This window comes from Schistocerca americana, chromosome 5, assembly GCF_021461395.2.
Source record: "Schistocerca americana isolate TAMUIC-IGC-003095 chromosome 5, iqSchAmer2.1, whole genome shotgun sequence".
Lineage (NCBI taxonomy): Eukaryota > Metazoa > Arthropoda > Insecta > Orthoptera > Acrididae > Schistocerca > Schistocerca americana.
In genome coordinates, this window is record NC_060123.1 from 752,575,799 (window position 1) to 752,600,327 (window position 24,529).

Below are 24,529 nucleotides of genomic sequence, written 5' to 3' on the forward strand. Positions count from 1 at the left end.
CGATGCGATTCCTGTGTTTCATCGTCAATGTGAAGGTCCAAGGAATACATTGAACCTGCAGTGGCGTATCGGAAACTAATACGGGTCGCACAGGTAAGGATCAAAACACAGATTTTAAGAAGTATCACTCTTCTTGCACTTATGGCGGCATTGTGCCTTTTTTATTTAATTCCGATGTAATTTCAATGTTTCATCGTCAATGTGTATGTCCAAGGAATACATTGAATCTGCAGTGATGTATCGGATACTAATACTGGTCTCACAGGGAATGCTCAAAACACAGACTGTAAGAAGAGTCTCTATTTTTATACTTAAGGCGGCATTATGCCTTTTGTATTTCATTCCAATGCAATTTCTGTGTTTCATCGTCAATGCGAAAGTCCAAGGAACACATTGAACATGCAGTGGTGTATCGGAAACTAATACTGGTCTCACAGGGAATGCTCAAAGTACCGACAGTAAGAGGAGTCTCTATTCTTGTACTCAAGGCGGCATTTTGCCTTTTGTGTTCAATTCCAATGCGATTTCTGTGTTTCATCGTCAATGTGAAGTTCCAAGGAGTACATTGAACCTGCAGTGGTGTATCGGAAACTAATACTGGTCTCACAGGGAATGCTCAAAGCACCGACTGTAAGTAGAGTCTGTCTTTTTGTACTTAAGGCGGCATTGTGCCTTTTGTATTTATTCCGATGCGATATCTGTGTTTCATCGTCAATGTGAAGGTCCAAGGACTACATTGGACCTGCAGTGGTGTATCGGAAACTAATACTGGTCTCACAGGGATTGCTCAAAGCACCGACTGTAAGAGGAGTCTCTATTCTTGTACTTAAGGTGGCATTGTGCCTCTTGTATTTAATTCCGATGCGATTTCGGTGTATAATCGTCAATGTGAAGGTCCAAGGAATACATTGAACCTGCAGTGGTGTATCGGAAACTAATACTGGTCTCACAGGGAATGCTCTAAGCAACGACTGTAAGAAGAGTCTCTAATCTTGTACTTATGGCGGCACTGGGGTTTTTGTATTTAATTCCGATGCGATTTCTGTCTTTCATCGTCAATGTGTAGGTCCAAGGAATACATTGGACTTGCTGTGGTGTATCGGAAACTAATACTGGTCTCACAGGGAATGTTCAAAGCACCGACTGTAAGAAGAGTGTCAATTCTTGTACTTAAGGCGGCATTGTGCCCTTTGTATTTAGTTCCGATGCCATTTCTGTGCTTCATCGTCGATGTGAAAGTCCAAGGAATACACTGAACCTGCAGTGGTGTATCGGAAAGTAATACTGGTCTCACAGGGAATGCTCAAAGCACTGACTGTAAGAAGAGTCTCTATTCTTGTCCTTGTGGCGGCATTGGGCCTTTTGTATTTAATTCCGATGCGATTTCTTTGTTTCATCGTCAATGTGAAGGTCCGAGGAATACATTGATCCTGCAGTGGTGTATCGGAAACTAATACTGGTCTCACAGGGAATGCACAAAGCACCGACTGTAAGTAGAGTCTGTATTCTTGTACTCAAGGTGGCATTGTGCCTTTGGTATTTAATTCCGACGCGATTTCTGTGGTTCATCGTCAATGTGAATGTCTGAGGAATACATTGAACCTGCAGTGGTGTAACGGAAATTAATACCGTTGTCTCAGGGAATGCTCAAAGCACCGACAGTAAGAAGTGTCCCTATTCTTGTGCTTAAGGCGGCATTGTTCCTTTTGTATATAATTCCGATGTAATTTCAGTGTTTCATCGTCAATGTGTATGTCAAAGGAATACATTGAATCTGCAGTGGTGTATCGGATACTAATACAGCTCTCACAGGGAACGCTCAAAGCACAGACTGTAAGAATAGTCTCTATTCCTGAACTTAAGGCGGCATTGTGCATTTGGTATTTAATTCCGATGCGATTTATGTGTTTCTTCGTCAATGTGAAGGTCCAAGGAATACATTGAACCTGCAGTGGTATATCTGAGGCCAATACTGGCCTCACAGGAAAGGATCAAAGCACAGACTCTAAGAAGTCTCACTCTGCTTGTACTTAAGGCGTCGTTGGGCCCTTTGTATTTAATTCCGATGTAATTTCAGTTTTTCATCTTCAATGTGTATGTCCAAGGAATACATTGAACCTCCAGTATTGTATCGGAAAATAATACTGGTCTAACAGGGAATGCTCAAAACACCGACAGTAAGAGGAGTCTCTATTCTTGTACTTAAGGCGGCATTGTTCCTTTTGTATTTAATTACGATGTAATTGCAGTGTTTCATCGTCAATGTGTATGTCCAAGGAATACATTGAATCTGCAGTGGTGTATCGGATACTAATACAGCTCTCACAGGGAACGCTCAAAGCACAGACTGTAAGAATAGTCTCTATTCTTGTACTTAAAGCGGCATTGTGCCTTTTGTATTTAATTCCTATGCGATTCCTGTATTTCAACGTCAATGTGAAGGTCCAAGGAATACATTGAACCTGCAGTGGCGTATCGAAAACTAATACGGGTCGCACAGGTAAGGATCAAAACACAGACTTTAAGAAGTCTGACTCCTCTTGCACTAACGGCGGCATTGTGCCTTTTGTATTTAATTCCGATGTAATTTCATTGTTTCATCGTCAATGTGTATGTCCAAGGAATACATTGAATCTGCAGTGGTGTATCGGATACTATTACTGGTCTCACAGGGAATGCACAAATCACAGACTGTAAGAAGAGTCTCTATTTTTGTACTTCAGGCGGCATTGTGCCTTTTGTATTTAATTCCAATGCGATTCCTGTGTTTCATCGTCAATGTGAAGGTCCAAGGAATACATTGAACCTGCAGTGGCGTATCGGAAACTAATACGGGTCGCACAGGTAAGGATCAAAACACAGACTTTAAGAAGTCTGACTCTTCTTGCACTTATGGCGGCATTGTGCCTTTTGTATTTAATTCCGATGTAATTTCAGTGTTTCATCGTCAATGTGTATGTCCAAGGAATACATTGAATCTGCAGTGGTGTATCGGATACTAATACAGGTCTCACAGGGAATGCTGAAAGCACAGACTGTAATAAGAGTCTCTATTCTTGTACTTAAGGCGGCATTGAGCCTTTTGTGTTTAATTCCGATGCATTTTTGTGTTTCATCGTCAATGTGAAGTTCCAAGGAATACATTGAACCTGCAGTGGTGTATCGGAAACTAATACTGGTCTCACAGGGAATGCTCAAATCAACGACTGTAAGTAGAGTCTGTATTCTTGTACTTAAAGCGGCATTGTGCCTTTTGTATTTAATTCCGATGCGATTTCTGTTCTTCATTGTCAATGTGAAGGTCCAAGGAATACACTGAACCTGCAGTGGTGTATCGGACACTAATACTGGTCTCACAGGGAATGCTCAAAGCACAGACTGTAAGAAGAGTCTCTATTCTTGTACTTAAGGCGGCATTGTGCCTTTTGTATTTAATTCCAATGCGATCTTTGTTTAATCGTCAATGTGAAAGTCAAAGGAATACATTGAACATGCAGTGGTGTATCGGAAACTAATACTGGTCTCTCAGGGAATGCTCAAAGCACCGACAGTAAAAGGAGTCTCTATTCTTGTACTTAAGGCGGCATTGTTCCTTTTGTATTTAATTCCGATGTAATTGCAGTGTTTCATCGTCAATGTGTATTACCATGGAATACATTGAATCTGCAGTGGTGTATCGGATACTAATACTGGTCTCACAGGGAACGCTCAAAGCTCAGACTGTAAGAATAGTCTCTACTCTTGTACTTAAAGCTGCATTGTGCCTGTTGTATTTAATTCCGATGCGATTCCTGTGTTTCATCGTCAATGTGATGGTCCAAGGAATACATTGAACCTGCAGTGGTATATAGGAAAGCAATACTGGTCTCACAGGAAAGGATCAAAGCACAGACTATTAGAAGTCTCACTCTGCTTGCACTTATGGCGGCATTGTGCCTTTTGTATTTAATTCCGATGTAATTTCAGTATTTCATCGTCAATGTGTATGTCCAAGGAATACATTGAATCTGCAGTGGTGTATCGGATACTAATACTGGTCTCACAGGGAATGCCCAAAGCACAGACTGTAAGAAGAGTCTCTATTCTTGTACTTAAGGCGGCATTGTGCCTTCTGTATTTAATTCCAATGCGATCTGTGTTTAATCGTCAATGTGAAAGTCCAAGGAATACATTGAACATGCAGTGGTGTATCGGAAACTAATACTGGTCTCTCAGGGAATGCTCAAAGCACCGACAGTAAGAGGAGTCTCTATTCTTGTACTTAAGGCGGCATTGTTCCTTTTGTATTTAATTCCGATGTAATTGCAGTGTTTCATCGTCAATGTGTATTACCAAGGAATACATTGAATCTGCAGTGGTGTATCGGATACTAATACTGGTCTGACAGGGAACGCTCAAAGCACAGACTGTAAGAATAGTCTCTACTCTTGTACTTAAAGCGGCATTGTGCCTTTTGTATTTAATTCCGATGCGATTCCTGTATTTCATCGTCAATGTGAAGGTCCAAGGAACACATTGAACCTGAAGTGGCGTATCTTAAACTAATACGGGTCGCACAGGTAAGGATCAAAACACAGAATTTAAGAAGTCTCACTCTTCTTGCACTTATGGCGGCATTGTGCCTTTTTTATTTAATTCCGATGTAATTTCAATGTTTCGTCGTCAATGTGTATGTCCAAGGAATACATTGAATCTGCAGTGATGTATCGGATACTAATACTGGTCTCACAGGGAATGCTCAAAACACAGACTGTAAGAAGAGTCTCTATTTTTGTACTTAAGGCGGCATTATGCCTTTTGTATTTAATTCCAATGCAATTTCTGTGTTTCATCGTCAATGCGAAAGTCCAAGGAACACATTGAACATGCAGTGGTGTATCGGAAACTAATACTGGTCTCACAGGGAATGCTCGAAGCACCGACAGTAAGAGGAGTCTCTATTCTTGTACTCAAGGCGGCATTTTGCCTTTTGTGTTCAATTCCAATGCGATTTCTGTGTTTCATCGTCAATGTGAAGTTCCCAGGAGTACATTGAACCTGCAGTGGTGTATCGGAAACTAATACTGGTCTCACAGGGAATGCTCAAATCACCGACTGTAAGTAGAGTCTGTATTCTTGTACTTAAGGCGGCATTGTGCCTTTTGTATTTAATTCCGATGCGATTTCTGTGCTTCATTGTCAATGTGAAGGTCCAAGGAATACATTGAACCTGCAGTGGTGTATCGGAAACTAATACTGGTCTCACAGGGAATGCTCAAAGCATCGACTGTAAGAAGAGTCTCTATTCTTGTACTTAAGGCGGCATTGTGCCCTTTGTATTTAATTCCGATGCGATTTCTGTGAATAATCGACAATGTGAAGGTCCAAAGAATACATTGAACCTGCAGTGGTGTATCGGATCCTAATACTGGTCTCACAGGGAATGCTCAAAGCACCGACTGTAAGAAGAGTCTTTATTCTTGAACTTAAGGCGGCATTATGCCTTTGGTATTTAATTCCGATGCGATTTATGTGTTTCTTCGTCAATGTGAAGGTCCAAGGAATACATTGAACCTGCAGTGGTATATCGGAAAGCAACACTGGTCTCACAGGAAATAATCAAAGCACAGACTATAAGAAGTCTCACTCTGCTTGTACTTATAGCGTCGTTGTGCCCTTTGTATTTAATTCCGATGTAATTTCAATTTTTCATCGTCAATGTGTATGTCCAAGGAATACATTGAACCTGCAGTGGTGTATCGGAAACTAATACGGGTCGCGCAGGTAAGGATCAAAACAAAGACTTTAAGAAGTCTCATTATTCTTGCACTTATGGCGGCATTGTGCCTTTTGTATTTAATTCCGATGTAATTTCAGTGTTTCATCGTCAATGTGCATGTCCAAGGAATACATTGAACCTGCAGTGGTGTATCGGATACTAATATTGGTCTGACAGGGAATGCTCAAAGCACCGACTCTAAGAAGAGTCTCTATTCTTGTACTTAAGGCGGCATTGTGCCTTTTGTATTTAATTCCGATGCGATTCCTGTGTTTCATTGCCAATGTGAAGGTCCAAGGAATACATTGAACCTGCATTGGCGTATCGGAAACTAATACGGGTCGCACAGGTAAGGATCAAAACAAAGACTTTAAGAAGTCTCATTCCTCTTGCACTTATGGCGGCATTGTGCCTTTTGTATTTAATTCCGATGTAATTTCAGTGTTTCATCGTCAATGTGTATGTCCGAGGAATACATTGAATCTGCAGTGGTGTATCGGATACTAATACTGGTCACACAGGGAATGCTCAAAGCACAGACTGTAAGAAGAGTCTCTATTCTTGTACTTAATGCGGCATTGTGCCTTTTGTATTTAATTCCAATGCGATTTCTGTGTTTCATCGTCAATGTGAAAGTCCTAGGAATACATGGATCATGCAGTGGTGTATCGGAAACTAATACTGGTCTCACAGGGAATGCTCAAAGCACCGACAGTAAGAGGAGTCTCTATTCTTGTACTTAAGGCGGTATTGCTCCTTTTGTATTTAATTCCGATGCGAATTCTGTGTTTCATCGTCAATGAGAAGGTCCAAGGAATACATTGAACCTGCAGTGGTGTATCGGAAACTAATACTAGTCTCACAGGGAATGCTCAAACACCGTCTGCAAGAAGAGTGTCTATTCTTGTACTTAAGGCGGCATTGTGCCTTTTGTATTTAATTCCGTTGCCATTTCTGTGATTCATCGTCAATGTGAAGGTCCAAGGAATGCACTGAACCTGCAGTGGTGTATCGTAAACTAATACTGGTCTCACAGGGAATACTCAAAGCACCGACTGTTAGAAGAGTCTGTATTCTTGTACTTAAGGCGGCATTGTTCTTTTTGTATTTAATTCCGATGTGATTTCTGTGTTTAATCGTCAACGTGAAGGTCCAAGGAATACATTGAACCTGCAGTGGTGTATCGGAAACTAATACTGGTCTCACAGGGAATGCTCAAAGCACCGACTGAACGAAGAGTCTCTGTTCTTGTACTTAAGGCGGCATTGTGCCTTCTGTATTTAATTCCGATGCGATTTCTGTGTTTCATCGTCAATTTGAAGGTTCAAGGAATACATTTAACCTGCAGTGGCGTATCGAAAACTAATACGGGTCGCACAGGAAAGGATCAAAACACAGACTCTAAGAAGTCTCACTGTTCTTGCACTTATGGCGGCATTGTGCCTTTTGTATTTAATTCCGATGTAATTTCAGTGTTTCATCGTCAATGTGTATGTCCAATGAATACATTGAACCTGCAGTGGTGTATCGGAAACTAATACTGGTCTCACAGGGAATGCTCAAAACACCGACTGTAAGAAGAGTCTCTATTCTTGTACTTAAGGCGGCATTGCGGCTTTTGTATATAACTACGATGCAATTTCTGTGTGTCATCGTCAATGGGATGGTCCAAGGTATACATTGAACCTCCAGTGGTGTATCGGCAACTAATACTGGTCTCACAGGGAATGCTCAAAGCACCGACTGTATGAAGAGTCTCTATTTTTGTACTGACCTGACGGCTTACCAGAGAGGACATTATCATCGTTGATAAAGAACGTCCGTCCTCAGAGACCAAAAACAGGAAAAGTTAACGTAATATTGGTGAACTGCAGGAGTATCCAGGGCAAGGTTCCTGAATTAGTATTTCTTATTGAAGGAAATAGTGCGCATATAGTATTAGGAACGGAAAGTGGGTTAAAACCGGAAGTGAACAGTAACGAAATCCTAGACACAGAATGGAATATATACCGCAAGGATAGGATAAACGCCAATGGTGGAGGAGTATTTATAGCAGTAAAGAATTCAATAATATCCAGTGAAGTGTTTAGCGAATGCGAATGTGAAATAATCTGGGTTAAGTTAAGTATCAAACGTGGGTCAGATATGATAGTCGGATGCTTCTATAGACCACCTGCATCAGCAACCGTAGTAGTTGAGCGCCTCAGAGAGAACCTGCAGAACGTCGTGAAGAAGTTTCGTGTTCGTACTATTGTAATAGGGGGAGACTTCAATCTACCAGGTATAGAATGGGATAGTCACACAATCAGAACTGGAGCCAGGGACAGAGACTCTTGTGACATTATCCTGACTGCCTTGTCCGAGAATTACTTCGAGCAGATAGTTAGAGAACGAACTCGTGAAGCTAACGTTTTAGACCTCATAGCAACAAATAGACCGGAACTTTTAGACTCCGTGAATGTAGAAGAGGGTATCAGTGATCATAAGTCAGTGGTTGCATCAATGACTACAAGTGTAATAAGAAATGCCAAGAAAGGAAGGAAAATATATTTGCTTAAAAAGAGTGATAGGGCACAAATCGCAGAATATCTGAGTGACCACCATCAAAAGTTCATTTCTGAGGAAGAGGATGTGGAACAAAAATGGAAGAAATTCAGAAACATCGTCCAGTACGCCTTAGATAAGTTCGTACCGACTAAGGTCCAAAGCGAGGGGAAAGATCCACCGTGGTATAACAATCATGTACGAAAGGTACTACGGAAACAAAGAAAGCTTCATTATAGGTTTAAGAGTAGTCGAATCATAGCTGATAAGGAAAAGCTGAACGAAGCGAAAAAGAGCGTAAAGAGAGCAATGAGAGAAGCATTCAACGAATTCGAACATAAAACTTTGGCAAACAATCTAAACAAGAACCCTAAAAAGTTTTGGTCATATGTAAAATCGGTAAGCGGATCTAAATCCCCTATTCAGTCACTCGTTGACCACGATGGCACCGAAACAGAGGACGACCGAAGAAAGGCAGAATTACTGAATTCAGTGTTCCGAAACTGTTTCACTGCGGAAAATCGTAACACGGTCCCTGACTTCAGCCGTCGCACGGACGCCAAAATGGAAAATATTGAAATAAACGATATCGGAATTGAAAAAAACTGCTATCACTTAGTAGCGGAAGAGCATCCGGACCAGACGAGATACCCTTAAGATTCTACAGTGATTATGCTAAAGAACTTGCCCCCTTTCTATCAGCAATTTATCGTAGATCGCTGGAAGAACGTAAAGTACCTAGCGACTGGAAGAAAGCGCAGGTCGTTCCCATTTTCAAGAAGGGTCATAAATCAGATGCGAATAATTATAGGCCTATTTCGCTTACGTCAATCTGTTGTAGAATAATGGAACATGTTTTGTGTTCTCGTATTATGACGTTCTTAGATAATACAAATCTCCTTCATCATAACCAACATGGATTCCGCAAACAGAGATCATGTGAAACTCAGCTCGCCCTATTTGCCAAAGAAATTCACAGTGCCGTAGACACTGGCGAGCAGATTGATGCCGTATTCCTGGACTTCAGGAAGGCATTTGATACGGTTCCGCACTTACGTTTAGTGAAAAAAATACGAGCTTACGGAATATCGGACCAGGCTTGTGATTGGATTCAGGATTTCCTAGAAGAAAGAACACAACATGTCATTCTTAACGGTTCAAAATCTGCAGATGTAGAGGTAATTTCGGGAGTACCGCAGGGAAGCGTTATAGGACCTTTATTGTTTACAATATACATAAATGACTTAGTTGACAACATTGGTAGCTCCGTGAGGCTATTTGCAGATTACACGGTTGTCTACAAGAAAGTAGCAACATCAGAAGACTCGTACGTACTCCAGGAGGACCTGCAGAGGATTAATGCATGGTGTGACAGCAGGCAGCTTTCCCTAAACGTAGATAAATGTAATATAATGCGCATACATAGGGGCAGAAATCCATTCCAGTACGATTATGCCATAGGTGGTAAATCATTGGAAGCGGTAACGACCGTAAAATACTTAGGAGTTACTATCCGGAGCGATCTGAAGTGGAATGATCACATAAAACAAATAGTGGGAAAAGCAGGCGCCAGGTTGAGATTCATAGGAAGAATTCTAAGAAAATGTGACTCATCGACGAAAGAAGTAGCTTACAAAACGCTTGTTCGTACGATTCTTGAGTATTGCTCATCAATATGGGACCCTTACCAGGTTGTATTAATAGAAGTGATAGACATGATCCAGCGAAAAGCAGCGCGATTCGTCATGGGGACATTTAGTCAGCGCGGGAGCGTTACGAAGATGCTGAACAAGCTCCAGTGGCGGACACTTCAAGAAAGGCGTTACGCAATACAGAGAGGTTTATTATCTAAATTACGAGAGAGCACATTCCGGGAAGAGATGGGCAACATATTACTACCGCCCACATATATCTCGCGTAATGATCACAACGAAAAGATCCGAGAAATTAGAGCAAATACGGAGACTTACAAGCAGTCGTTCTTCCCACGCACAATTCGTGAATGGAACAGGGAGGGGGGGATCAGATAGTGGTACAAAAAGTACCCTCCGCCACACACCGTAAAGTGGCTCGAGGAGTATAGATGTAGATGTAAATGTAGATGTAAGGCGGCATTGTGCCTTTTGTATTTAATTCCGATGTGATTTCTGTGTTTCATCGTCAATGTGAAGGTCCAAGGAATACATTGAACCTGCAGTGGTGTATCGGAAACTAACACTGGTCTCACAGGGAATGCTCAAAGCACTGACTGTAAGAAGAGTGTCTATTCCTGTACTTAATGCGGCATTGTGCCTTTTGTATTTAATTCCGATGCCACTTCTGTGTTTCATCGTCAATGTGAAGGTCCTAGGAATACACTGAACCTGCAGTGGTGTATGGGAAACTAATACTGGTCTCACAGGGAATGCTCAAAGCACCGACTGTAAGAAGAGTCTCTATTCTTGTACTTAAGGCGGCATTGTTCTTTTTGTATTTAATTCCGATGTGATTTCTGTGTTTAATCGTCAATGTGAAGGTCCAAGGAATACATTGAACCTGCAGTGGTGTATCGGAAACTAATACTGGTCTCACAGGAAAGGATCAAAACACAGACTCTAAGAAGTCTCACTGTTCTTGCACTTATGGCGGCATTGTGCCTTTTGTATTTAATTCCGATGTAATTTTAGTGTTTCATCGTCAGTGTGTATGTCGAAGGAATACATTGAACCTGCAGTGGTGTATCGGAAACTAATACTGGTCTCACAGGGAATGCTCAAAGCACCGACAGTAAGAAGTGTCTCTATTCTTGTGCTTAAGGCGGCATTGTGGCATTTGTATTTAATTCCGATGCATTTTCTGTGTTTCATCGTCAATGTGAAGGTCCAAGGAATACATTGAACCTGCTGTGGTGTATCGGAAACTAATACTGGTCTTACAGGGAATGCTCAAAGCACCGACTGTTAGAAGAGTCTCTATTCTTGTACTTAAGGCATCATTGTGCCTTTTGTATCTATTTCCGATGTAATTTCAGTGATTCATCGTCAATGTGAATGTCCAAGGAATACGTTGAACCTCCAGTGGTGCATCGGAAACTAATACTGGTCTCACAGGGAATTCTCAAAGCACCGACCGTAAGAAGAGTCTCTATTCTTGTACTTAAGGCGGCATTGTGCCTTTTGTATTTAAATCCCATGCGATTTCTGTGCTTCATCGTCAATGTGAAGGTCCAAGGAATATATTGAACCAGCAGTGGTGTAGCGGAAACTAATACTGGTCTCACAGGGAATGCTCAAAGCACCGACTGTAAGAAGAGTGTCTATTCTTGTGCTTAAGGCGGCATTGTGCAATTTGTATTTAATTCCGATGCCATTTCTGTGTTTCATCGTCGATGTGAAAGTCCAAGGAATACACTGAACCTGCAGTGGCGTATCAGAAACTAATACTGGTCTCACAGGGAATGCTCAAAGCACCGACTGTAAGAAGAGTCTGTATTCTTGTACTTAAGGCGGCATTGTGCCTTTTGTATTTAATTCCGATGCGATTTCTGAGTATAATCGTCAATGTGAAGGTCCAAAGAATACATTGAACCTGCAGTGGTGTATCGGAAACTAATACCGGTCTCATAGGGAATGCTCAATGCACCGACTGTAAGAAGAGTCTCTATTCTTGAACTTAAGGCGGCATTGTGCCTTTGGTATTTAATTCCGATGCGATTTATGTGTTTCTTCGTCAATGTGAAGCTCCAAGGAACACATTGAACCTGCTGTGGTATATCGGAAACCAATACTGGTCTCACAGGAAGGGATCAAAGCACAGAGTCTAAGAAGTCTCACTCTGCTTGTACTTAAGGCGTCATTGTGCCCTTTGTATTTAATTCCGATGTATTTTCAGTGTTTCATCGTCAATGTTTTTGTCCACAGAATACACTGAACCTGCAGTAATGTATCGGAAAAAAATACTAGTCTCTCAGGGAATGCTCAAAACACCGACAGTAAGAAGAGTCTCTATTCTTGTACTTAAGGCGATATTGTTCCTTTTGTATTTAATTCCGATGTAATTTCAGTGTTTCATCGTCAATGTGTATGTCCAAGGAATACATTGAACCTGCAGTGGTGTATTGGATACTAATACTGGTCTCACAGGGAACGCTCAAAGCACAGACTGTATGAATAGTCTCTATTCTTGTACTTATAGCGGCATTGTGTCTTATGTATTTAATTCCAATGCGATTTCTGTGCTTCATCGTCAATTTAAAGGTCCAAGGAATGCATTGAACCTGCAGTGGTGTATCGGAAACTAACACTCGTCTCACAGGGAATGCTCAAAGCAAAGACTGTAAGTAGAGTCTGTATTCTTGTACTTAAGGCGGCATTGTGCCTTTTGTATTTAATTCCGATGCGATTTCTGTGTTTCATCGTCAATGTGAAGGTCCAAGGAATACATTGAACCTGCAGTGGTGTATCGGAAACTAATACTAGTCTCACGGGGAATGCTCAAACACCGTCTGTAAGAAGAGTCTCTATTCTTGTAGTTAAGGCGGCATTGTTCTTTTTGTATTTAATTCCGATTTGATTTCTGTGTTTAATCGTCAATGTGAAGGTCCAATGAGTACATTGAACCTGCAGTGGTGTATCGGATACTAATATTGGTCTCACAGGGAATGCTCAAAGCACCGACTCTTAGTAGAGTCTCTATTCTTGTACTTAAGGCGGCATTGTGCCTTTTGTATTTAATTCCGTTGCCATTTCTGTGTTTCATCGTTAATGTGAAGGCCCAAGGAATGCAATGAACCTGCAGTGGTGTATCGGAAACTAATACTGGTCTCACAGGGAATGCTCAAAGCACCGACTGTAAGAAGAGTCTCTATTCTTGTACTTAAGGCGGCATTGTTCTTTTTGTATTTAATTCCGATGTGATTTCTGTATTTAATCGTCAATGTGAAGGTCCAAGGAATACATTGAACCTGCAGTGGTGTATCGGAAACTAATACTGGTCTCACAGGGAATGCTCAACGCACTGACTGAAAGAAGAGTCTCTGTTCTTGTACTTATGGTGGCATTGTGCCTTTTGTATTTAATTCCGATGCGATTTCTGTGTTTCATCGTCAATTTGAAAGTCCAAGGAATACATTTAACCTGCAGTGGCGTATCGAAAACTAATACGGGTCGCACAGGAAAGGATCAAAACACAGACTCTAAGAAGTCTCACTCTTGTTGCACTAATGGCGGGATTGGGCCTTTTGTATTTTATTCCGATGTAATTTCAGTTTTTCATCGTCAATGTGTATGTCCAAGGAATACATTGAACCTGCATTGGTGTATCGGAAACTAATACTGCTCGCACAGGGAATACTCGAAGCACCGACTGTGAGAAGAGTCTCTATTCTTGTATTTAAGGCGGCATTGTGCCTTTGGTATTTAATTCCGATGCAATTTCTGTGTTTCATCGTCAATGTGAAGGTCCAAGGAATATATTGAACCTGCAGTGGTATATCGGAAACTAATACTGGTCTCACAGGATAGGATCAAAACACAGACTCTAAGAAGTCTCACTCTGCTTGTACTTAAGGCGTCATTGTGCCCTTTGTATTTAATTCCGATGTAATTTCAGTGTTTCATCGTCAATGTGTATTTCCAAGGAATACATTGAACCTGCAGTGGTGTATCGGAAACTAATACTGGTCTCACAGGGAATGCTCAAAGCACCGACAGTAAGAAGAGTCTCTATTCTTGTACTTAAGGCGGCATTGCTCCTTTTGCATTTAATTCCGATGTAATTTCAGTGTTTCATCGTCAATGTGTATGTCCAAGGAATACATTAAATCTGCAGTGGTGTATCGGATACTAATACTGGTCTCACAGGGAATGCTGAAAGCACAGAATGTAAGAAGAGTCTCTATCCTTGTACTTAAGGCGTCATTGTGCCTTTTGTGTTTAATTCCAATGCGATTTCTGTGTTTCATCGTCAATGTGAAGTTCCACGGAATACATAGGACCTGCAGTGGTGTATCGGATACTAATACTGGTCTCACAGGGAATGCTCAAAGCACCGACTGTAAGAAGAGTGTCTATTCTTGTACTAAAGTCGGCATTGTGCCCTTTGTATTTAATTCCGATAACATTTCTGTGTATCATCGTCGATGTGAAAGTCCAAGGAATACACTGAAGCTGCAGTGGTGTATCGGAAACTTATACTGGTCTCACAGGTCATGCTCAAAGCACCGACTGTAAGAAGAGTCTCTATTCTTGTACTTAAGGCGGCATTGTGCCTTTTGTATTTAATTACGATGCGATTTCTGTGTATAATCGTCAATGTGAAGGTCCAAAGAATACATTGAACCTGCAGTGGTGTATCGGAAACTAATACTGGTCTCACAGGGAATGCTCAAAGCACCGACTGTAAGAAGAGTCTCTATTCTTGAACGTAAGGCGGCATTGTGCCTTTGGGAATTAGTTCCGATGCGATTTATGTGTTTCTCCGTCAATGTGAAGGTGTAAGGAATACATTGAACCTGCAGTGGTATATCGGAAACCAATACTGGTCTCACAGGAAAGGATCAAAGCACAGACTCTAAGAAGACTCACTCTGCTTGTACTTAAGGCGTCATTGTGCCCTTTGTATTTAATTCCGATGTAATTTCAGTGTTTCATCGTCAATGTGTATTTCCAAGGAATACATAGGACCTGCAGTGGTGTATCGGAAACTAATACTGGTCTATCAAGGAATGCTCAAAGCACTGACTGTAAGAAGAGTGTCTATTCCTGTACTTAATGCGGCATTGTGCCTTTTGTATTTAATTCCGATGCCATTTCTGTGTTTCATCGTCAATGTGAAGGTCCAAGGAATACACTGAATCTGCAGTGGTGTATCGGAAACTAATACTGGTCTCATAGGGAATGCTCAAAGCACCGACTGTAAGAAGAGTCTCTATTCTTGTACTTAAGGAGGCATTGTTCTTTTTGTATTTCATTTCGATGTGATTTCTGTGTCTAATCGTTAATGTGAAGGTCCAAGGAGTACATTGAACCTGCAGTGGTGTATCGGAAACTAATACTGGTCTCACACGGAATGCTCATAGCACCGACTGAAAGAAGAGTCTCTATTCTTGTACTTAAGGCGGTATTGTGCCTTTTGTATTTAATTCCGATGCGATTTCTGTGTTTCATCGTCAATTTGAAGATCCAAGGAATACATTGAAGCTGCAGTGGCGTATCGTAAACTAATACAGGTCGCACAGGAAAGGATCAAAACACAGACTCTAAGAAGTCTCACTCTTCTTGCACTTATGGCGGCATTTTGCCTTTTGTATTTAATTCCGATGTAGTTTCAGTGTTTAATCGTCAATGTGTATGTCCAAGGAATACATAGAACCTGCAGTGGTGTATCGGAAACTAATACTGGTCTCACAGGGAATGCTCAAAGCACTGACTGTAAGAAGAGTGTCTATTCCTGTACTTAATGCGGCATTGTGCCTTTTGTATGCAATTCCGATGCCATTTCTGTGTTTCATCGTCAATGTGAAGGTCCAAGGAATACACTGCACCTGCAGTGGTGTATCGGAAACTAATACTCGTCTCACAGGGAATGCTCAAAGCACCGACTGTAAGAAGAGTCTCTATTCTTGTACTTAGGCGGCATTGTGCCTTTTGTATTTAATTCCGATGTGATTTCTGTGTTTAATCGTCAATGTGAAGGACCAAGGAATACATTGAACCTGCAGTGGTGTATCGGAAACTAATACTGGTCTTACTGGAAATGCTCAAAACACCGACTGTAAGATGAGTCTCTATTCTTGTACTTAAGGCGGCATTGTGCCTTTTGTATTTAATTCCGATGTAATTTCAGTGTTTCATCGTCAATGTGAATGTCCAAGGAATACATTGAACCTCCAGTGGCGTATCGGAAACTAATACTGGTCTCACAGGGAATGCTCAAAGCACCGACCGTAAGAAGAGTCTCTGTTCTTGTACTTAAGGCGGCATTGTGCCTTTTGTATTTAATTCCGATGCCTTTTCTGTGTTTCATCGTCAATGTGAAGGTCCGAGGAATACATTGATCCTGCAGTGGCGTATCGGAACTAGTACGGGTCGCACAGGAAAATATCAAAAGACAGTCTCTAAGAAGTCTCACTCTTCTTGAACTTATGGCGGCATTGTGCCTTTTGTATTTAATTCCGATGTAATTTCAGTGTTTCATCGTCAATGTGAATGTCCAAGGAATACATTGAACCAGCAGTGGTGTATCGGAAACTAATACTGGTCACACAGGGAATGCTTAAGCACCGAGTGTTTATTCTTGTACTTAAGGCGGCGTTGTGACCTTTGTATTTAATTCCGATGCCATTTCTGTGTTTCATCGTCAATGTGAAAGTCCAAGGAATACACTGAACCTGCAGTGGTGTATCGGAAACTAATACTGGTCCCACAGGGAATGCTCAAAGCACCGACAGTAAGAAGAGTCTCTATTCTTGTACTTAAGGCGGCATTGTGCCTTTTGTATTTAATTCCGATGCGATTTCTGTCTTTAATCGTCAATGTGATGGTCCAAGGAATACATTGAACCTGCAGAGGTGTATCGGAAACTAATACTGGTCTCACAGGGAAACCTCAAAGCACCGACTGTAAGAAGAGTCTCTATTCTAGTACTTAAGGCGGCATTGTGCCTTTTGTATTTAATTCCGTTGCGAATTCTGTGTATCATCGTCAATTTGAAGGTCCAAGGAATACATTGAACCTGCAGTGGTGTATCGGAAACTAATACTGGTCTCACAGGGAATGCTCAAAGCACCGACGGTAAGAAGAGCCTCTATTCTTGTACATAAGGTTGCATTGTGCCTTTGGTATTTAATTCCGATGTGATTTCTGTGTTTCATCGTCAATGTGACGGTCCAAGGAATAGATTGACCCTGCAGTAGTGTATCGGATACTATTACTGGTCTCACAGGGAATGCTCAAAGCACCGACTGTAAGAAGAGTCTCTAATATTGTACTTAAGGCGGCAGTGTGCTTTTGTTTTTGATTCCGATGCGATTTCTGTGTTTCATCGTCAATGTGAAGGTCCAAGGATACATTGAACCTGCAGTGGTGTATCGGAAACTAATACTGGTCTCACAGGGAATGCTCAAAGCACCGACTGTAAGTAGAGTCTGTATTCTTGTACTTAAGGCGGCATTGTGCGTTTTGGATTTAATTCCGATGTGATTTCTGTGTTTCATCGTCAATGTGAAGGTCCATGGAATACATTGAACCTGCAGTGGTGTATCGAAAATTAATACTGGTCTCACAGGGAATGCTCAAAGCACCGACTGTAAAAAGAGTCTGTATTTTTGTACTTAAGGCGGCATTGTTCCTTTTGTATATAATTCCGATGTAATTTCAGTGTTTCATCGTTAATGTGTATGTCCAAGGAATAGATTGAACCTGCAGTGGTGTATCGGATACTATTACTGGTCTCACAGGGAATGCTCAAAGCGCCGACTGTAAGAAGAATCTCTATTCTTGTACTTAAGGCAGCATTGAGCCTTTTGTATTTGATTCCGATGCGTTTTCTGTGTTTCATCGTCAATGTGAAGGTCCAAGGAATACATTGAACCTGCAGTGGTGGATCGGAAACTAATACTGGTCTCACAGGGAATGCTCAAAGCACCGACTGTAAGAAGAGTCTCTTTTCTTGTACTTAAGGCGGCGTTGTTCCTTTTGTATTTAATTCCGATGAAATTTCAGTGTTTCGTCGTCAATGTGTATGTCCAAGGAATAGATTGAACCTGCAATGGTGTATCGGATACTGTTACTGGTCTCACAGGGAATGCTAAAGCACCGACTGTAAGAAGAGTCTGTATTCTTGTACTTAAGGCGGCATTGTGCCTTTTGTATTTAATTCCGTTGCGAATTCTGTGTATCATCGTCAATTTGAAGGTTCATGGAATACATTGAACCTGCAGTGGCGTATCGAAAACTAATACGGGTCGCACAGGAAAGTATCAAAACACAGACTCCTAGAAGTCCCACTCTTCTTGCACTTATGGCGGCATTGTGCCTTTTGTATTTAATTCCGATGTAATTTCAGTGTTTCGTCGTCAATGTGTATGTCCAAGGAATACATTGAACCTGCAGTGGTGTATCGGAAACTAATACTGGTCTCACAGGGAATGCTCAAAGCACCGACTGTAAGAAGAGCCTCTATTCTTGTACATAAGGCGGCATTGTGCCTTTTGTATTTAATTCCGATGTAATTTCACTGTTTCATCGTCAATGTGTATGTCCAAGGAATTGATTGAACCTGCATTGGTGTATCGGATACTATTACTGGTCTCACAGGGAACGCTCAAAGCACCGACTGTAAGAAGAGTTTCTATTCTTGTACTTAAGGCGACATTGTGCCTTTTGTATTTGATTCCGATGCTATTTCTGTGTTTCATCGTCAATGTGTATGTCCAAGGAATAGATTGAGCCTGCAGTGGTGTATCGGATACTATTACTGGTCTCACAGGGAATGCTCAAAGCACCGACTGTAAGAAGAGTCTCTATTCTTGTACTTAAGGCGGCATTGTTCCTTTTGTATTTAATTCCGATGCCATTTCTGTGTTTCATCGTCAATGTGTATGTCCAAGGAATATATTGAACCTGTAGTGGTGTATCGGATACTATTACTGGTCTCACAGGGAATGCTCAAAGCACCGACTGTTAGAAGAGTCTCTATTCTTGTACTTAAGGCGGCATTGTGCCTTGTATATTTGATTCCGATGTAATTTCAGTGTTTCATCGTCAATGTGAATGTCCAAGGAATTCATTGAACCTCCAGTGGTGTATCGGAAACTAATACTGGTCTCACAGTGAATGCTCAAAGCACCGACGGTAAGAAGAGTCTCTATTCTTGTACTTAAGGCGGCATTGTTCCTTTTGTATTTCATTCCGATGTAATTTCTGTGTTTCATCGTCAATGTGTATGTCCAAGGAATAGATTGAACCTGCAGTGGTGTATCGGATACTATTACTGGTCTCACAGTAAATGCTCAAAGCACCGACTGTAGGAAAAGTCTCTATTCTTGTACTTAAGGCGGCATTGTGCCTTTTGTATTTAATTCCGATGCAATTTCAGTGTTTCATCGTCAATGTGAATGTCCAAGGAATTCATTGAACCTCCAGTTGTGTATCGGAAACTAATACTGGTCTCACAGGGAATGCTTAAAGCACCGACGGTAAGAAGAGTCTCTATTCTTGTACTTAAGGCGGCATTGTTCCTTTTGTATTTGATTCCGATGTAATTTCTGTGTTTCAACGTCAATGTGTATGTCCAAGGAATAGATTGACCCGCAGTGGTGTATCGGATACTATTACTGGTCTCACAGGGAATGCTCAAAGCACCGACTGTAAGAAGAGTCTCTACTCTTGTACTTAAGGCGGCATTGTGCCTTTTGTATTTAATTCCGATGCCATTTCTGTGTTTCATCGTCAATGTGAAGGTACAAGGAATAAACTGAACCTGCAGAGGTGTAGCGGAAACTAATACTGGTCTCACAGGGAATGCTCAAAGCACCGAAGGTAAGAAGAGTCTCTATTCTTGTACTTAAGGCGGCATTGTTCCTTTTGTATGTAATTCCGATGTAATTTCTGTGTTACATCGTCAATGTGTATGTCCAAGGAATAGATTGAACCTGCAGTGGTGTATCGGATACTATCACTGGTCTCACAGGGAATGCTCAAAGCACCGACTGTAAGAAGAGTCTCTATTCTTGTACTTAAGACGGCATTGTGCGTTTTGGATTTAATTCCGATGCCATTTCTGTGTTTCATCGTCAATGTGAAGGTCCAAGGAATACATTGAACCTGCAGTGATGTATCGGAAACTAATACTGGTCTCACAGGGAATGCTCAAAGCACCGACTGTAAGAGGAGTCTCTATTCTTGTACTTAAGGCGGCATTGTGCCTTTTGTATTTAATTCCGATGCCATTTCTGTGTTTCATCGTCAATGTGAAGGTCCAAATAATACATTGAACCTGCAGTAGTGTATCGGAAACTAATACTGGTCTCACAGGGAATGCTCAAAACACCGACTGTAGGAAGAGTCTCTATTCTTGTTCTTAAGGCGGCATTGTGCCTTTTGTATTTGACTCCTATGCGATTTCCGTGTTTCATCGTCAATGTGAAGGTCCAAGGAATACATTGAACCTGCAGTGGTGTATCGGAAACTAATACTGGTCTCACAGGGAATGCTCAAAGCACCGACAGTAAGAAGAGTCTCAATTCTTGTACTTAAAGCGGCATTGTGCCTTTAGTATTTAATACCGATGCCATTTCTGTGTTTCAACGTCAATGTGTATGTCCAAGGAATAGATTGACCCGCAGTGGTGTATCGGATACTATTACTGGTCTCACAGGGAATGCTCAAAGCACCGACTGTAAGAAGAGTCTCCATTCTTGTACTTAAGGCAGCATTGTGCCTTTTGTATTTAATTCCGATGCCATTTCTGTGTTTCATCGTCAATGTGAAGGTCCAAGGAATAAACTGAACATGCAGAGGTGTAGCGGAAACTAATACTGGTCTCACAGGGAATGCTCAAAGCACAGACTGTAAGAAGAGTCTTTATTCTTGTACTTAATGCCGATTTGTGCCTTTTGTATTTAATTCCGATGTAATTTCAGTGTTTCATCGTCAATGTGAATGTCCAAGGAATTCATTTAACCTCCAGTGGTGAATCGGAAACTAATACTGGTCTCACAGGGAATGCTCAAAGCACCGACGGAAGAAGAGTCTCTATTCTTGTACTTAAGGCGGCATTGTGCCTTTTGTATTTAATTCCGATGCCATTACTGTGTTTCATCGTCATTGTGAAGGTCCAAGGAATTAACTGAACCTGCAGAGGTGTAGCGGAAACTAATACTGGTCTCACAGGGAATGCTCAAAGCACCGACGGAAGAAGAGTCTCTATTCTTGTACTTAAGGCGGCATTGTTCCTCTTGTATTTAATTCCGATCTAATTTCTGTGTTTATTCGTCAATGTGTATGTCCAAGGAATAGATTGAACCTGCAGTGGTGTATCGGATACTATTACTGGTCTCACAGGGAATGCTCAAAGCACCGACTGTAAGAAGAGTCTCTATTCTTGTACTTAGGGCAGCATTGTTTTGAATTTTAATTCCGATGACATTTCTGTGATTCATCGTCAATGTGAAGGTCCACGGAATACAATGAACCTGCAGTGGTGTATCGGAAACTAATACTGGTCTCACAGGGAATGCTCAAAACACCGACTGTAAGAAGAGTCCCTATTCTTGTACTTAAGGCGGCATTGTGCCTTTTGTATTTAATTCCGATGCCATTTCTTTGTTTCATCGTCAATGTGAAGGTCCAAGGAATACATAGAACCTGCAGTGGTGTATCGGAAACTAATACTGGTCTCACAGGGAATGCTCAAAGCACTGACTGTAAGAAGAGTGTCTATTCCTGTACTTAATGCGGCATTGTGCCTTTTGTATGCAATTCCGATGCCATTTCTGTGTTTCATCGTCAATGTGAAGGTCCAAGGAATACACTGCACCTGCAGTGGTGTATCGGTAACTAATACTGGTCTCACAGGGAATGCTCAAAGCACCGACTGTAAGAAGAGTCTCTATTCTTGTACTTAGGCGGCATTGTGCCTTTTGTATTTAATTCCAATGTGATTTCTGTGTTTAATCGTCAATGTGAAGGACCAAGGAATACATTGAACCTGCAGTGGTGTATCGGAAACTAATACTGCTCTCACAGGGAATGCTCAAAGCACCGACTGTAAGATGAGTCTCTATTCTTGTACTTAAGGCGGTATTGTGCCTTTTGTATTTAATTCCGATGCGATTTCTGTGTTTCATCGTCAATTTGAAGATCCAAGGAATACATTGAAGCTGCAGTGGCGTATCGTAAACTAATACGGGTCGCACAGGAAAGGATCAAAACACAGACTCTAAGAAGTCTCACTCTTCTTGCACTTATGGCGGCATTTTGCCTTTTGTATTTAATTCCGATGTAGTTTCAGTGTTTCATCGTCAATGTGCATGTAGAAGGAATACATAGAACCTGCAGTGGTGTATCGGAAACTAATACTGGTCTTACTGGAAATGCTCAAAACACCGACTGTAAGATGAGTCTCTATTCTTGTACTTAAGGCGGCATTGTGCCTTTTGTATTTAATTCCGATGTAATTTCAGTGTTTCATTGTCAATGTGAATGTCCAAGGAATACATTGAACCTCCAGTGGCGTATCGGAAACTAATACTGGTCTCACAGGGAATGCTCAAAGCACCGACCGTAAGAAGAGTCTCTATTCTTGTACTTAAGGCGGCATTGTGCCTTTTGTATTTAATTCCGATGCCTTTTCTGTGTTTCATCGTCAATGTGAAGGTCCGAGGAATACATTGATCCTGCAGTGGCGTATCGGAACTAGTACGGGTCGCACAGGAAAATATCAAAAGACAGTCTCTAAGAAGTCTCACTCTTCTTGAACTTATGGCGGCATTGTGCCTTTTGTATTTAATTCCGATGTAATTTCAGTGTTTCATCGTCAATGTGAATGTCCAAGGAATACATTGAACCTGCAGTGGTGTATCGGAAACTAATACTGGTCTCACAGGGAATGCTCAAAGCACCGACCGTAAAAAGAGTCTGTATTTTTGTACTTAAGGCGGCATTGTTCCTTTTGTATTTAATTCCGATGTAATTTCAGTGTTTCATCGTTAATGTGTATGTCCAAGGAATAGATTGAACCTGCAGTGGTGTATCGGAAACTAATACTGGTCTCACAGGGAAACCTCAAAGCACCGACTGTAAGAAGAGTCTCTATTCTAGTACTTAAGGCGGCATTGTGCCTTTTGTATTTAATTCCGTTGCGAATTCTGTGTATCATCGTCAATTTGAAGGTCCAAGGAATACATTGAACCTGCAGTGGTGTATCGGAAACTAATACTGGTCTCACAGGGAATGCTCAAAGCACCGACGGTAAGAAGAGCCTCTATTCTTGTACATAAGGTGGCATTGTGCCTTTGGTATTTAATTCCGATGTGATTTCTGTGTTTCATCGTCAATGTGACGGTCCAAGGAATAGATTGACCCTGCAGTGGTGTATCGGATACTATTACTGGTCTCACAGGAAATGCTCAAAGCACCGACTGTAAGGAGAGTCTCTAATATTGTACTTAAGGCGGCAGTGTGCTTTTGTTTTTGATTCCGATGCGATTTCTGTGTTTCATCGTCAATGTGAAGGTCCAAGGATACATTGAACCTGCAGTGGTGTATCGGAAACTAATACTGGTCTCACAGGGAATGCTCAAAGCACCGACTGTAAGTAGAGTCTGTATTCTTGTACTTAAGGTGGCATTGTGCGTTTTGGATTTAATTCCGATGTGATTTCTGTGTTTCATCGTCAATGTGAAGGTCCATGGAATACATTGAACCTGCAGTGGTGTATCGAAAATTAATACTGGTCTCACAGGGAATGCTCAAAGCACCGACTGTAAAAAGAGTCTGTATTTTTGTACTTAAGGCGGCATTGTTCCTTTTGTATTTAATTCCGATGAAATTTCAGTGTTTCGTCGTCAATGTGTATGTCCAAGGAATAGATTGAACCGGCAATGGTGTATCGGATACTGTTACTGGTCTCACAGGGAATGCTAAAGCACCGACTGTAAGAAGAGTCTGTATTCTTGTACTTAAGGCGGCATTGTGCTTTTTGTATTTAATTCCGTTGCGAATTCTGTGTATCATCGTCAATTTGAAGGTTCATGGAATACATTGAACCTGCAGTGGCGTATCGAAAACTAATACGGGTCGCACAGGAAAGTATCAAAACACAGACTCTCAGAAGTCTCACTCTTCTTGCACTTATGGCGGCATTGTGCCTTTTGTATTTAATTCCGATGTAATTTCAGTGTTTCGTCGTCAATGTGTATGTCCAAGGAATACATTGAACCTGCAGTGGTGTATCGGAAACTAATACTGGTCTCACAGGGAATGCTCAAAGCACCGACTGTAAGAAGAGCCTCTATTCTTGTACATAAGGCGGCATTGTGCCTTTTGTATTTAATTCCGATGTAATTTCACTGTTTCATCGTCAATGTGTATGTCCAAGGAATTGATTGAACCTGCAGTGGTGTATCGGATACTATTACTGGTCTCACAGGGAACGCTCAAAGCATGGACTGTAAGAAGAGTTTCTATTCTTGTACTTAAGGCGGCATTGTGCCTTTTGTATTTGATTCCGATGCTATTTCTGTGT